Consider the following 10,357-nt stretch of genomic DNA (forward strand, 5'->3'; position numbering starts at 1 on the left):
ACTATGCACTGTGCTCTACTGAGAGAAAAAAATAAATTATTATTTGTCTTCAACACAATTCCAGGATGAGAACGATTTGCTGAGTGCTCACAAAATGTCTGAGGCTGAATGCCCCAGGCTAGGGTATAGGACCAAGGCTTAGTTTTGTCCTGGAGAACCGAGCCATCAAAAATGGAAGAGAAATATCAGGAAGTAACCCACCATAGCCATTAGGCACTTGATTAAAATAAAGTCAGGTATAAAGGGCTATAACAGCAGAAAACAAAGCCCTCAAAGAGCATGTAGCCTTGCTTGGGGGATAAGATAAAGTCAAGAAAAAAAAAAAAATGTCTGTGTCCATGTCACCCTAAACAAGCCCAATCCCATCTGATCTCGGAAGCTAAGCAGGGTTGGGTCTGGTTAGTACTTGGATGGGAGACTGCCTAGGAAGACCAGGTGCTGTAGGCATAAAAATATATATACATAATAATGGAAAAGCAGGGTGTAATCCAGTGTCAGTCTATGAAGCTCTCACAGTTACTGTGCATAATCAGTTCAATAGGCGTGGGGATATTCAAGGGATAAATGAAACCTTAACTGTATAAATAATATGAATGTTTTACTACCTTCCATACAGTACCCTATGTACAATGCTTGTCTTCAACTAAATAATTTCATTAAAAATCATTTTAGATAGATTTAGGTAGCTAATTCAACATTATTTAGCTTTAAAACATCCAAATTAGAAAAAAAGACTTCCTTAAGAGACATTGAAGATTTATGAGGAAACTGAAATAAATATTGACACATTAAGAATATATTTTGCTTTGATTCTACCATAAATCTTTCAGTTGTAGTATTTATTTTGAATACACAATTTAACAGAATGAACCAAAGCCAGGAAGGAAAAAAAATGCAATATTTCTTGGGAAAAAAGAACATAGCAGTAGTAGAGGATATCAGGATATTTAATCTCAAAATTTGTGAACACTGACTCTGAAACTCCAGAATTAACAAACAAAGCCCAAAGAGTGACATCACGACCAAGCGAAATGAGAATTGCAGTGCAGATTAATATGACAGGATGCAATGGCCCTTTAATGAATTCTACACTGTACATGTCACAAAGGATTGGAATTATATGAGCTCAGGGCTATGCCTTCTGTCTCCAGACCAAAGCTTCCTGAACAACGGACTTTATGGGACTTGATTAGGGATTCTCCAGGCAAATTATAAGGAAACTAAAATAGATACGTGACTGTAGAATCAAGATTCACACATGACTCTGAGGAAAGAGGATAGACTGTATCACAGACCTACTATGGGTTTAAATGTTATTTAAATTGTAAAAGTATTTTAAATTGTCATGCAATGGGCAAGACAATGAGCAGGAAGGGAATAGAGGTGGGGGTAAAATGGAGCGACAGAGGAAATAAAAACAGAAGTGAGAAAAAATTGATAATCTTGTATGTGTAGGGTTGGGAATATGGATGAAAAAAAACAGAGTGACAGCAATGACGTTGTTTAGCACCCATTGCTTTATTTTTCTAGACGTTTTGATGAAATAAGAATCATGGAAGACAAAAATATTAGAAAACCGAGTCATCCTGTGCTCAGTCACTTCCAACTCTGCTAGATGAAGAACACAGCTCTTGTTTATATACAGATAATGAATCTTCCTGGCAGAATAACCTTTTCATCCTAAGGGAACAGGGCAGGCCACTGACCTTCAGTTAAAAATTATCTTTAAGGGCTAGGACAAATGAGTAACATAGAGATTGCTAGGAGCTGAAGAGCTGCTAAAGTAAGAGATAAATCTCCTTCTGAGAGTTATGTATTCATTTTTCTCCATCATAGATGCTTTTCTAAACAGCTTGTCAATAGCTGACTTTAGGTCTTCATTCAGTCTTTCTCTGATACTCTCAGATAAAATAACCAACTGGACCAACCCACAAGGTTGACTCTCTCGATCCATTCTGCCATTTCAAATGACTTGAAAGATACTCTGTGATTCATGACCCACCCTCTTGACCTTGTGACTAGACAATACACAGCAGGTTTAGAATAGAATAGACACAGAGAAGAAAGAGAAAGAGGAGAGTGGGAGAGGATTAAGAAACAATGGTTTATCAGATTTGGCAATGTTTCATGTTCTCACATGGGTTTCACTATCACACAAAATCAGAGGAGTATGTATATTATACAAAACTATGATTTTGAGAAATGCAATATCATATGGTATCTATTTTTTTTTTTTTAATATCCCATCAATCTTGACTGTCTCAATGGTAACTGTAAGCCTTCACCAATTATCCAACTCTTGGCCTAGAGAGACTTAGTGTTTTTTTCCTTATCTATTTATTGGACGTCTATAATGGATATAGATGGATAAAATCTACAATAATAAAGAAAACCTCATATTCTTCATCAGTGCTCTCTTCTAAGACCTAAAATCTGTATAGTCAGGGAATCCTGTGAGAATAACCCTCAGCTCCTACTTTGTAACATCAGTGCGACAGAGGATTTCTCAGCCATTCAGTTTCTTCTGGTAGCTTCATAATGACTTTTGGGTACCAGGTCCTGTACCAGATGCTTTCTATCACATATATAATTATTTCTAACTAGATGTCATAAAGGAGAAGAATTGGAGTTCAATGTCAAAGGTAAGAAAACCTGAATATATATCCAGTCTAGCATTATAGAAAGAGCAGTTGATGAGGAATCGAAGACCTGTTCTGAGATTTTAGTAGGTCACATAGGTGTATAATCTTGCAAATATCGCTTAACTTTTCCGAGTCCATGTTTTCTAAAAATTGGATTCTAACATATTTTTTAAAGTTTTCAATTGCTTAAGAATTTTCTGATGTGCTTATTAAAACTACAGATTTCTGGGACCTATACCCAGATATTTTGCATACTTAATCTTAGGTAGGGCCCAGGAATGTGTGTCCTATGTCATGTTCTGATAGAAGCAGCTCTTTGTTCACACATTGTCTACAGGGTTATCTTGAAGCACACAGAAGTCTAAGCAGGAGTTGCTTATCCTATAGCACAAGAATTGTTCCATGTTCTACTGTGATTTTTTTTTTTCATTGTTAAGTAATACACTTCAAGGGTCTGAATTTTGAAAGTTCTGAATGACTTAATTAAGTATACTCACTTTATAATTTCCTTCCCCATTCTCTTTATCATACAATTTACTTCTAAGGAAATGTAATATTTCTCCTCTGGTATATAATAACTCTTCCATTTTTATATTTAAAATAAAGATTTGTTCATAGATCTGTAACTACACTTATTCTACCTGCAGAGAGTTTTTTTTTTTTTTTAAATCATTCTAAGTAAAAGAGTTTGGGATGTATAAGGAATAGTGAAGGAGAGGAATTAGAGAAATTTTATAAAGGTAAAGTACAGATTGATGTCAAAATATTAGTGAAGGTATAGAATGTTTAGTGGAGAAACACGTTAGTACAATTAGACATTTGTTTTTCACATTACGACTTGGTGATATGTACTGGGTACTTATCTTTCTCTTTTAAGTGGTAAAAAGAAATAATATAAAGAAAATAAGGTGTTCCATAATTTTGTTAGTAAATCCATCACTTGCCTTAAGACACATAATTTATAAAATCTGTATGCAAATATATTCCAGTGACCTCAATCATTTACAGTTTGTTGAAGATGTAAAAATAAAAAAGAAATATAAGGTTCCCTAGAGAGCATCCTATTTGAGTTATAATGCATTTTAATGTCCTGTATAATATAAGTATTTATTTTATGTAGATATTCTTCTTATATTGATACATGAATCATGCATAGAATCGACACAAATACATTAGGAAAAAAATAACCCGAGATTTAACAGATTTAACATACTGTAAATTGAAAAGATTCTTCAAACCTGAAAGACATCTAAACCTTGTTAGAATTTTATTGGGCTTGCCATTTAGATTAACTCAATCCCATGTACATAAGATTCTGATATCCTGTGATTTATAACATGGATTTAAATGATCAAGATGATTTATCATCTCCTACCCAAACTCTGGAAACATTTCAAATAGATATCATTTAAAAAGAGGTTTTATCTTCTAATCTGAGTGACAGAGAGTGTTCATAATGTTTTGATGACGAGGTAGAGAAAAATCTTCAAAAAATGAATTCAGGAAATAGTGTAATTAAGCAAAACATATGGGATGATATAATATTACTGGCAGTCATCCTAGACATCAATTTTGAAGTTAAGTAAAAGTGAAGAAAGAGAAAGAGCTTTGTTGTAACATGAAAAAAATTTTTAAGAACTTAGACACTGATGAAATTTATAACTCTGAGTAATAGAACCCTCTGTACCAATGTCACCGTCTCTGTATGATTATCAAACAAAATTTAAAAGAAAATCTCCTTTGCCCCTTTGGTCTAAGGATAATTGTTGACAAGTTGGAAGTTCGGGAAGTAGTAGGTGGAAAAAGGCCATGTTTCAGACAGAGAGCTGGGGATAGAGAGCTGGGGGTAATTCCTGACCCTATATAGAATAAAGCACAATTGTATCTGGCTGGACCAATGTCCAAATGACATCTGATAGCAACAGGCTGAGAATGAGAAGCATGTGGCCAAGATAACAGCCTGAAATATCAAAAAGGCCAGAAAGAAATTTAAGAATTAAAATTAAAAATAAAATTTAAATGCCAGTGTGGTCAAGGTTATAAGAAAATAAGCATTTCTAGATATTTCTGGTGGGAAAATAATTTTTCTAGTAGATAACTTTTTAGTTTGCATCAAGAGATAACTTCCGACACTAATTTTTCTTTTGGAAAATATAATGATGCAATAATTAAGAAGTGTATATAGATATAATTGTAAAGATGATTATCAAATGCCTGCTTAATATGGAGAAATAGAAATAGCCTGAATTTCCAAAAGATGATATTTTTGAATAATTGTAGTACTTTAATGCAATTATAGACCATGCAGTGATTATAATGATGTTGTAGAGCTTATTTTTTACTTAGAAAGATGTTTATGATACTTTGGTAAGTGTAGATAAAAAGATGGTTTAGCAATATAAAGAGTATAGTATAATTTTGAATAAAAGGAAAAAAAAAAAACACTATACGTGAGAAAGTATTCAGAATAATATAAGCCAAACTGTGAATTCCTATTTTTATTATATTTATAGTACATATATGCTGAAATAATGTTATTTATTTATTTGTATATTATTTATTTTACCAATTAGAATATAAGATCCATGAGTTCAGAGACTATATTTGCGTGGACTACCATTGTACTCTAGATGATAAGTTCATGGTACATGATAAGAGTTCAATAAAACTTTCTTGTTGCTTTATGTAAATATTCACTAGACCTCTGTTAAACAAGTGAATAAACTTAACAATATTGAATCAGATAATGGAAATTTATGGCTGGAACTATGATTATTTTTGTTTTCTTATTTCTGGTAGCTTCTATCCTCTGATTTATTACTTATAATGATACATTACATGCCACAGAGAGAAGAAAACATCACAGTCAAGCCAAGAGCCAGCTATATAGAACCCCGCTTAGATATGCAGGACAAGACAGATGAGAGAGACAGGAAGCACCTGAGTATTTGGTCCCAGACATCACACTATTAAAATCAAAGTTAGTACACAAATAGTTTTATAAAAATAAGGGGGATTTTTAAAACCATTTACTAACTAGTCATCTCAACAAATCAACAATAAAGGCATAATCACCTTTGTTGTTAATGGTTGTGACTATTTCATGGATGTATAAAATATCAATTTCTCGGCCAATTCATGCACACATCAAATCTATTTTTGAACATTTACTTTTATAAATAATGCTCCAATTAATATATTAGTTGAAAAAGGTATTTTCTTTATTGAAAATATATTCTAATGACCATTCTAAAGAATAAGATTTCTGAATTAGAACTTTACACTGTTAATCTCCCTTCAATTCTGGCTTTTGTTCTCTGAATCCATTGTTCTAACTGTTGTGTATTTAGAGAACAATAACCAAGATGGACAGGAGATTCACAGACAATTGACAGTTTACATTAGAAGTTACAATGGTAATATCATATGCTAATAGCTGTCTCTGCCAATCAATTCTTCACTAGTTATGAAAGTGAAATAGAACTATCACAAACTTTCATGTCACATGAATAATAGCTGGAGGAACTGGGCCAGTTTAATTTATAAGACTACAAAAAACCACTTAGAAGGGGCATTTCATCACTTCTAATATACAAGATTTTAGACTTTCAAAAAATTATAGGTACAAAAGATAAAAGACATACACAAAATTTTAGACTTTCAAAAAATTATAGGTACAAAAGATAAAATTAAGACCAGTAGTGAGAATCCCCCCGCCCAAACTGCTTAAAGTCCATTCCAAGGAATAATTTTGAACAGTTGGAGATAACCTACATATGCACTATATCTGATTTATATGCATTTTTGCAGAAAACAGAAAATACTAGTGTATCTTCCTCAACAGATTGAGAGGCAGCACCTTGAGAGGAAAAACGTGATTTCCTGATTTCTTGCTATTTTCTCAGACACAGAAGGGTACCTGGCACTTTATAAACCGACACCAAGCACCAGAGGTGTGAGCAGAGGTTTCTCCATCACTGAGTTGTTGCTGAAGCGTAGGCTGCAACATAATCTAGTGCCAAGACTTCAAGACTCAAATTAGAATAAAAGTTTTATTTTCTATAAATATTTTACCAGTGCCTGAAATACTTGTTTTCTTCTATCTTTGTGTTCTCAAGGTTATTTTAAAATTGTATATAAAGTGTGTGTGTGTGTGTGTGTGCGCGCGCGTGTGTGTGCACGTGCGCTGCGTGTGTACGTGTAGCTACTTAGAATAATTATTAGACTTCACAGTATGGTTTATCCGACCATGTCATTTCACAGGTAAAATCCTTCAATTTCTCATTTCTTGCTGGATAAAAGCCAATATCACTACCATTCGGATGTGTTCTTTCCCTACCTCTCTGGTTCCATCTATGCAATTTTCCTTCTCCCCAACCCCGATAAACATCCAGACATTCTGAATCTCCCTATCTTGTTAAATGTTTCATGTTTGCTTGCCATCACACTTTTTCTGGTGTTGCTTTAACCTCAGGGAGTAATCATTGCTTTTCCAGGTTCTCTGGCTAACTCCTAGGTCTTGGTTTGGATTTGCTTCCTTCTAAAATTTTCACTGATGTCAAAATCTGGATTAGAAGTTCTGATAGTGTCCTATTCTTCTCCTGCCTTACACTATCATGGCTCAGGTTTCTTAATTTTTTTTTTCCCTATCCAAACTATAAATTCCTGGAGGATATGTATGTTGTCTATTTTTTTATTGAATAAATCTGACATGTAACATTGTGTAAGTTTAAGCTGTACAGCTTGTTACATTGATATATTTATATATTATATGATTGCCAAAGTAGAGATATTTATTACATTACAGAATTATAACATTATTGTCATATTCATTATACTGTGTATTACCTCTATGGATTACTTGCTACTCATTACATGTTTGTATCTTTAAACAACACTTGTCTTACCCCCTACCCCAGTCTCCTAGTAGCCACCCTTTTACTGTTTATTACAGCTTTAACTTTTTTAGATTTCACATTTAAGTGATATCATTCAGTGCTTTTCTCTCTGTGTGTGACTTATATAGCTTAGCATTATGTGCTCAAAGTCCATTCATGTTTTCACAAATGGGAGGATTATCTTTTTAAATTTTATATTCTCATTATTTAGCATAGTGTGCCTGCACATAGCAAGTGCTCAATAAATATTTGTTAAATGAATAAGTGATGGTTGGCTGTTTGCAAGGTATACGTCAATGAGCTCCCAGGAGTCTGAGTCTGAATTTTCACTTTCAGGTTCAAGTTCTAGCACAGGAAATGATCCATATGGTGAGAAAAATTAGATATATTTATTTTTAAAAAATTGTTTTCCTAATGCATTTCTTTTATCCTGGAATCAATATTCAGTCAGTAAGTCTCTCTCTCTGTTCCTCTATCTCTGTCTCTGTCTCTGTCTCTGTCTCTCTCTCACACACACACGTACACACATGCAGCTCTTATCTTACCACAAACATTTGTGTATGCTTGGAGAATACAATACAGATAGAGCATTTAGCTGAAATGTTATATTAACAAAGCAGTCTGTCATTCTGTGTCTACTATGAATTCACTAACAGGTATGCAGGATGTGGTCCATGGAATCATGTGGCTTATTTTGGCTATCGCTTACCTTTGGAGTGCCTTTGGTAATTGGCTGTGTTGACAGAAGCAACCAACATTTCGTATTAGAGGTTTCAGTGGGTGCATCATGTGTTGATTGCTTTCCCTGTCAATTCATTCTGGTTGCTCAGTAATGAAATTGAAATGAAACTACCACAAATTGGTAGCTCATCAAATCTAAAGCAAGACAGAACTCCCATTTCTTTTGGCTGGGGAATATTCCATGTAGTGTGTTTAACCATCTATAGTCCAATGCACATACACATTTTCTGGCAGGAAGGGAAAACATAATGCAATGAATAGGGTATAAAATATTCTTTAGGATATGAAGACTGCAAGTATAAATTCATAATCTGATCATTCATAAAGAACTACAGCCATTGTGTGTGTGTGTTTTGTGTGTGTGTGCTTTGATACATTTGGTATTTGCATCAGTCTGTATAGAATATGTAAGAGATAGCATATTTCTTCTGAAATAAATAGCCATACCTCTGGGGCCTTCAAAGAGGAGAGGGTCTGAAGAAAATTTGGAAAAATGAGTAAGGGAGTTGAAAGTGAGGAAAATTCAGTTAACTAAACAGTAGATGATGGAGTTTCAGTGCTCACAGAACTTAAAATCATTTGGTGAAATGTCAGATAACCATTTGAAGAGAAAATATTGAAGAGAGATAGGGTTCAGTGTTCTCATATCCAGTACAGAAGGGGTTTACTTTTCAGGATCCCAAAAGCAAATTGAATTTTACTATGTGTTTACACTTAAGTCCTTTTTGTGTCTATTTGCCAACGTAATAAAAGTTGATATTACATAATGCCCCGATTGTTTGAAAAATATTTATTCTAGATGTTTCAATAGCACATTCATATTGTTGGTAGAGTTTTATGTTTGTTGTTTTAGAAAGGACTTATTTGAACCGTGTAACTACCTCATAAAATTGGCCAGGCATATATATTTTATTCCCATTTTAGAGGAGTAAACTGAGATTTAGACTACATAGTTTACTAATGACAAAATGGAACTATAATACACATCTCCTGACTCAGTTCAATATTCTAGCTATTAATTTCTCAGAAGATACTCTGAGCATCTAGAAATGTTATATGAGTTCACTAGGGCAAATGTCAAATTAGGAGCATAAAGCCTTCTTCACTTTATCGAAATAGTTAACAAAAATGTATTTATTTATATATATCCTCCACAAAACAATAATCAACCCAAGACCATTCCAAATGATTCAGAGAATGTTCTACAAGGGTGAAAGGAAAGAATTAACATTTTTTGAGGAACTGTCATGGCCTAAGTTCAATATCAGGCAGGTCGAAGAGAGTAACTTGCTTTACTAGCTGGTAAAGGCAGATCTGTAATAAAAAGGCCAATTCTTTCACACCACATTATATCCAGTCTATTTACAATGGCCTTGCCAGAAAGTATTTATGCAACTTACTGCCTATTATAATAGATAATTAGTCTACTATTCAGTTTTAAACAATATGACCCTAGTCCAGGCTGACTTTTGTGATGAAGTTGAACTTGGGTGTGAGTTATAATTTGTATAGTCTTCTCACCATATAACTTGACCAATTTGCTACATTTTCTGAGTGCTTTGTCTTTCTATAAAAAGAGTGATTTACATTTTTTTCTAGCTCTACAGTCACATTGTATGATTTTATATAGTTCCTTGACCTGTGGTACACAATGTAAATTGAATAGATATACTGGCATGTGTCTCCACAGCAGCTGATATCCTAATTAGGCAGGGGTTAGAATGCTAACTTTAGACAAACCAAGTTATCTAGTTAAATATTTATAGTTACAGTTACAAAATAGATCACAAATATAACCTAGAAAACATCATCTTTGATATACTTCCCCAAGTCGTGATGGACAATAAAGAACACATATGTCATTTATATAGTTTTTTAAAAATGAAAGTAGCACAGAATAAGATCGTTTATGTGCTGACTAAAGCTGACACACTAATTTCTATAAACAAGTAAGCATTAACATAAGAACAATGTGGCATATCACAATTGGACAATCAGTGCCAAATTGTGGAATCAAAGATCAATAGAATAGAAAAACTAAACAGAATAAAGACTTTAGCTACTCCAATTTTTTTT

At 33.5% G+C, this 10,357-nt stretch overlaps 1 pseudogene; it reads left to right on the plus strand.

Annotated features, from left to right (window-relative positions):
* The first annotated feature begins 328 nt into the window (after nucleotides 1-328).
* On the plus strand, nucleotides 329-447 carry LOC120610007 (uncharacterized; annotated as a pseudogene).
* Nucleotides 448-10,357: the final 9,910 nt, after the last annotated feature.

Source organism: Pteropus medius, unplaced genomic scaffold (assembly GCF_902729225.1).
Source record: "Pteropus medius unplaced genomic scaffold, Ma_sr-lr_union100, whole genome shotgun sequence".
Taxonomy (NCBI): domain Eukaryota; kingdom Metazoa; phylum Chordata; class Mammalia; order Chiroptera; family Pteropodidae; genus Pteropus; species Pteropus medius.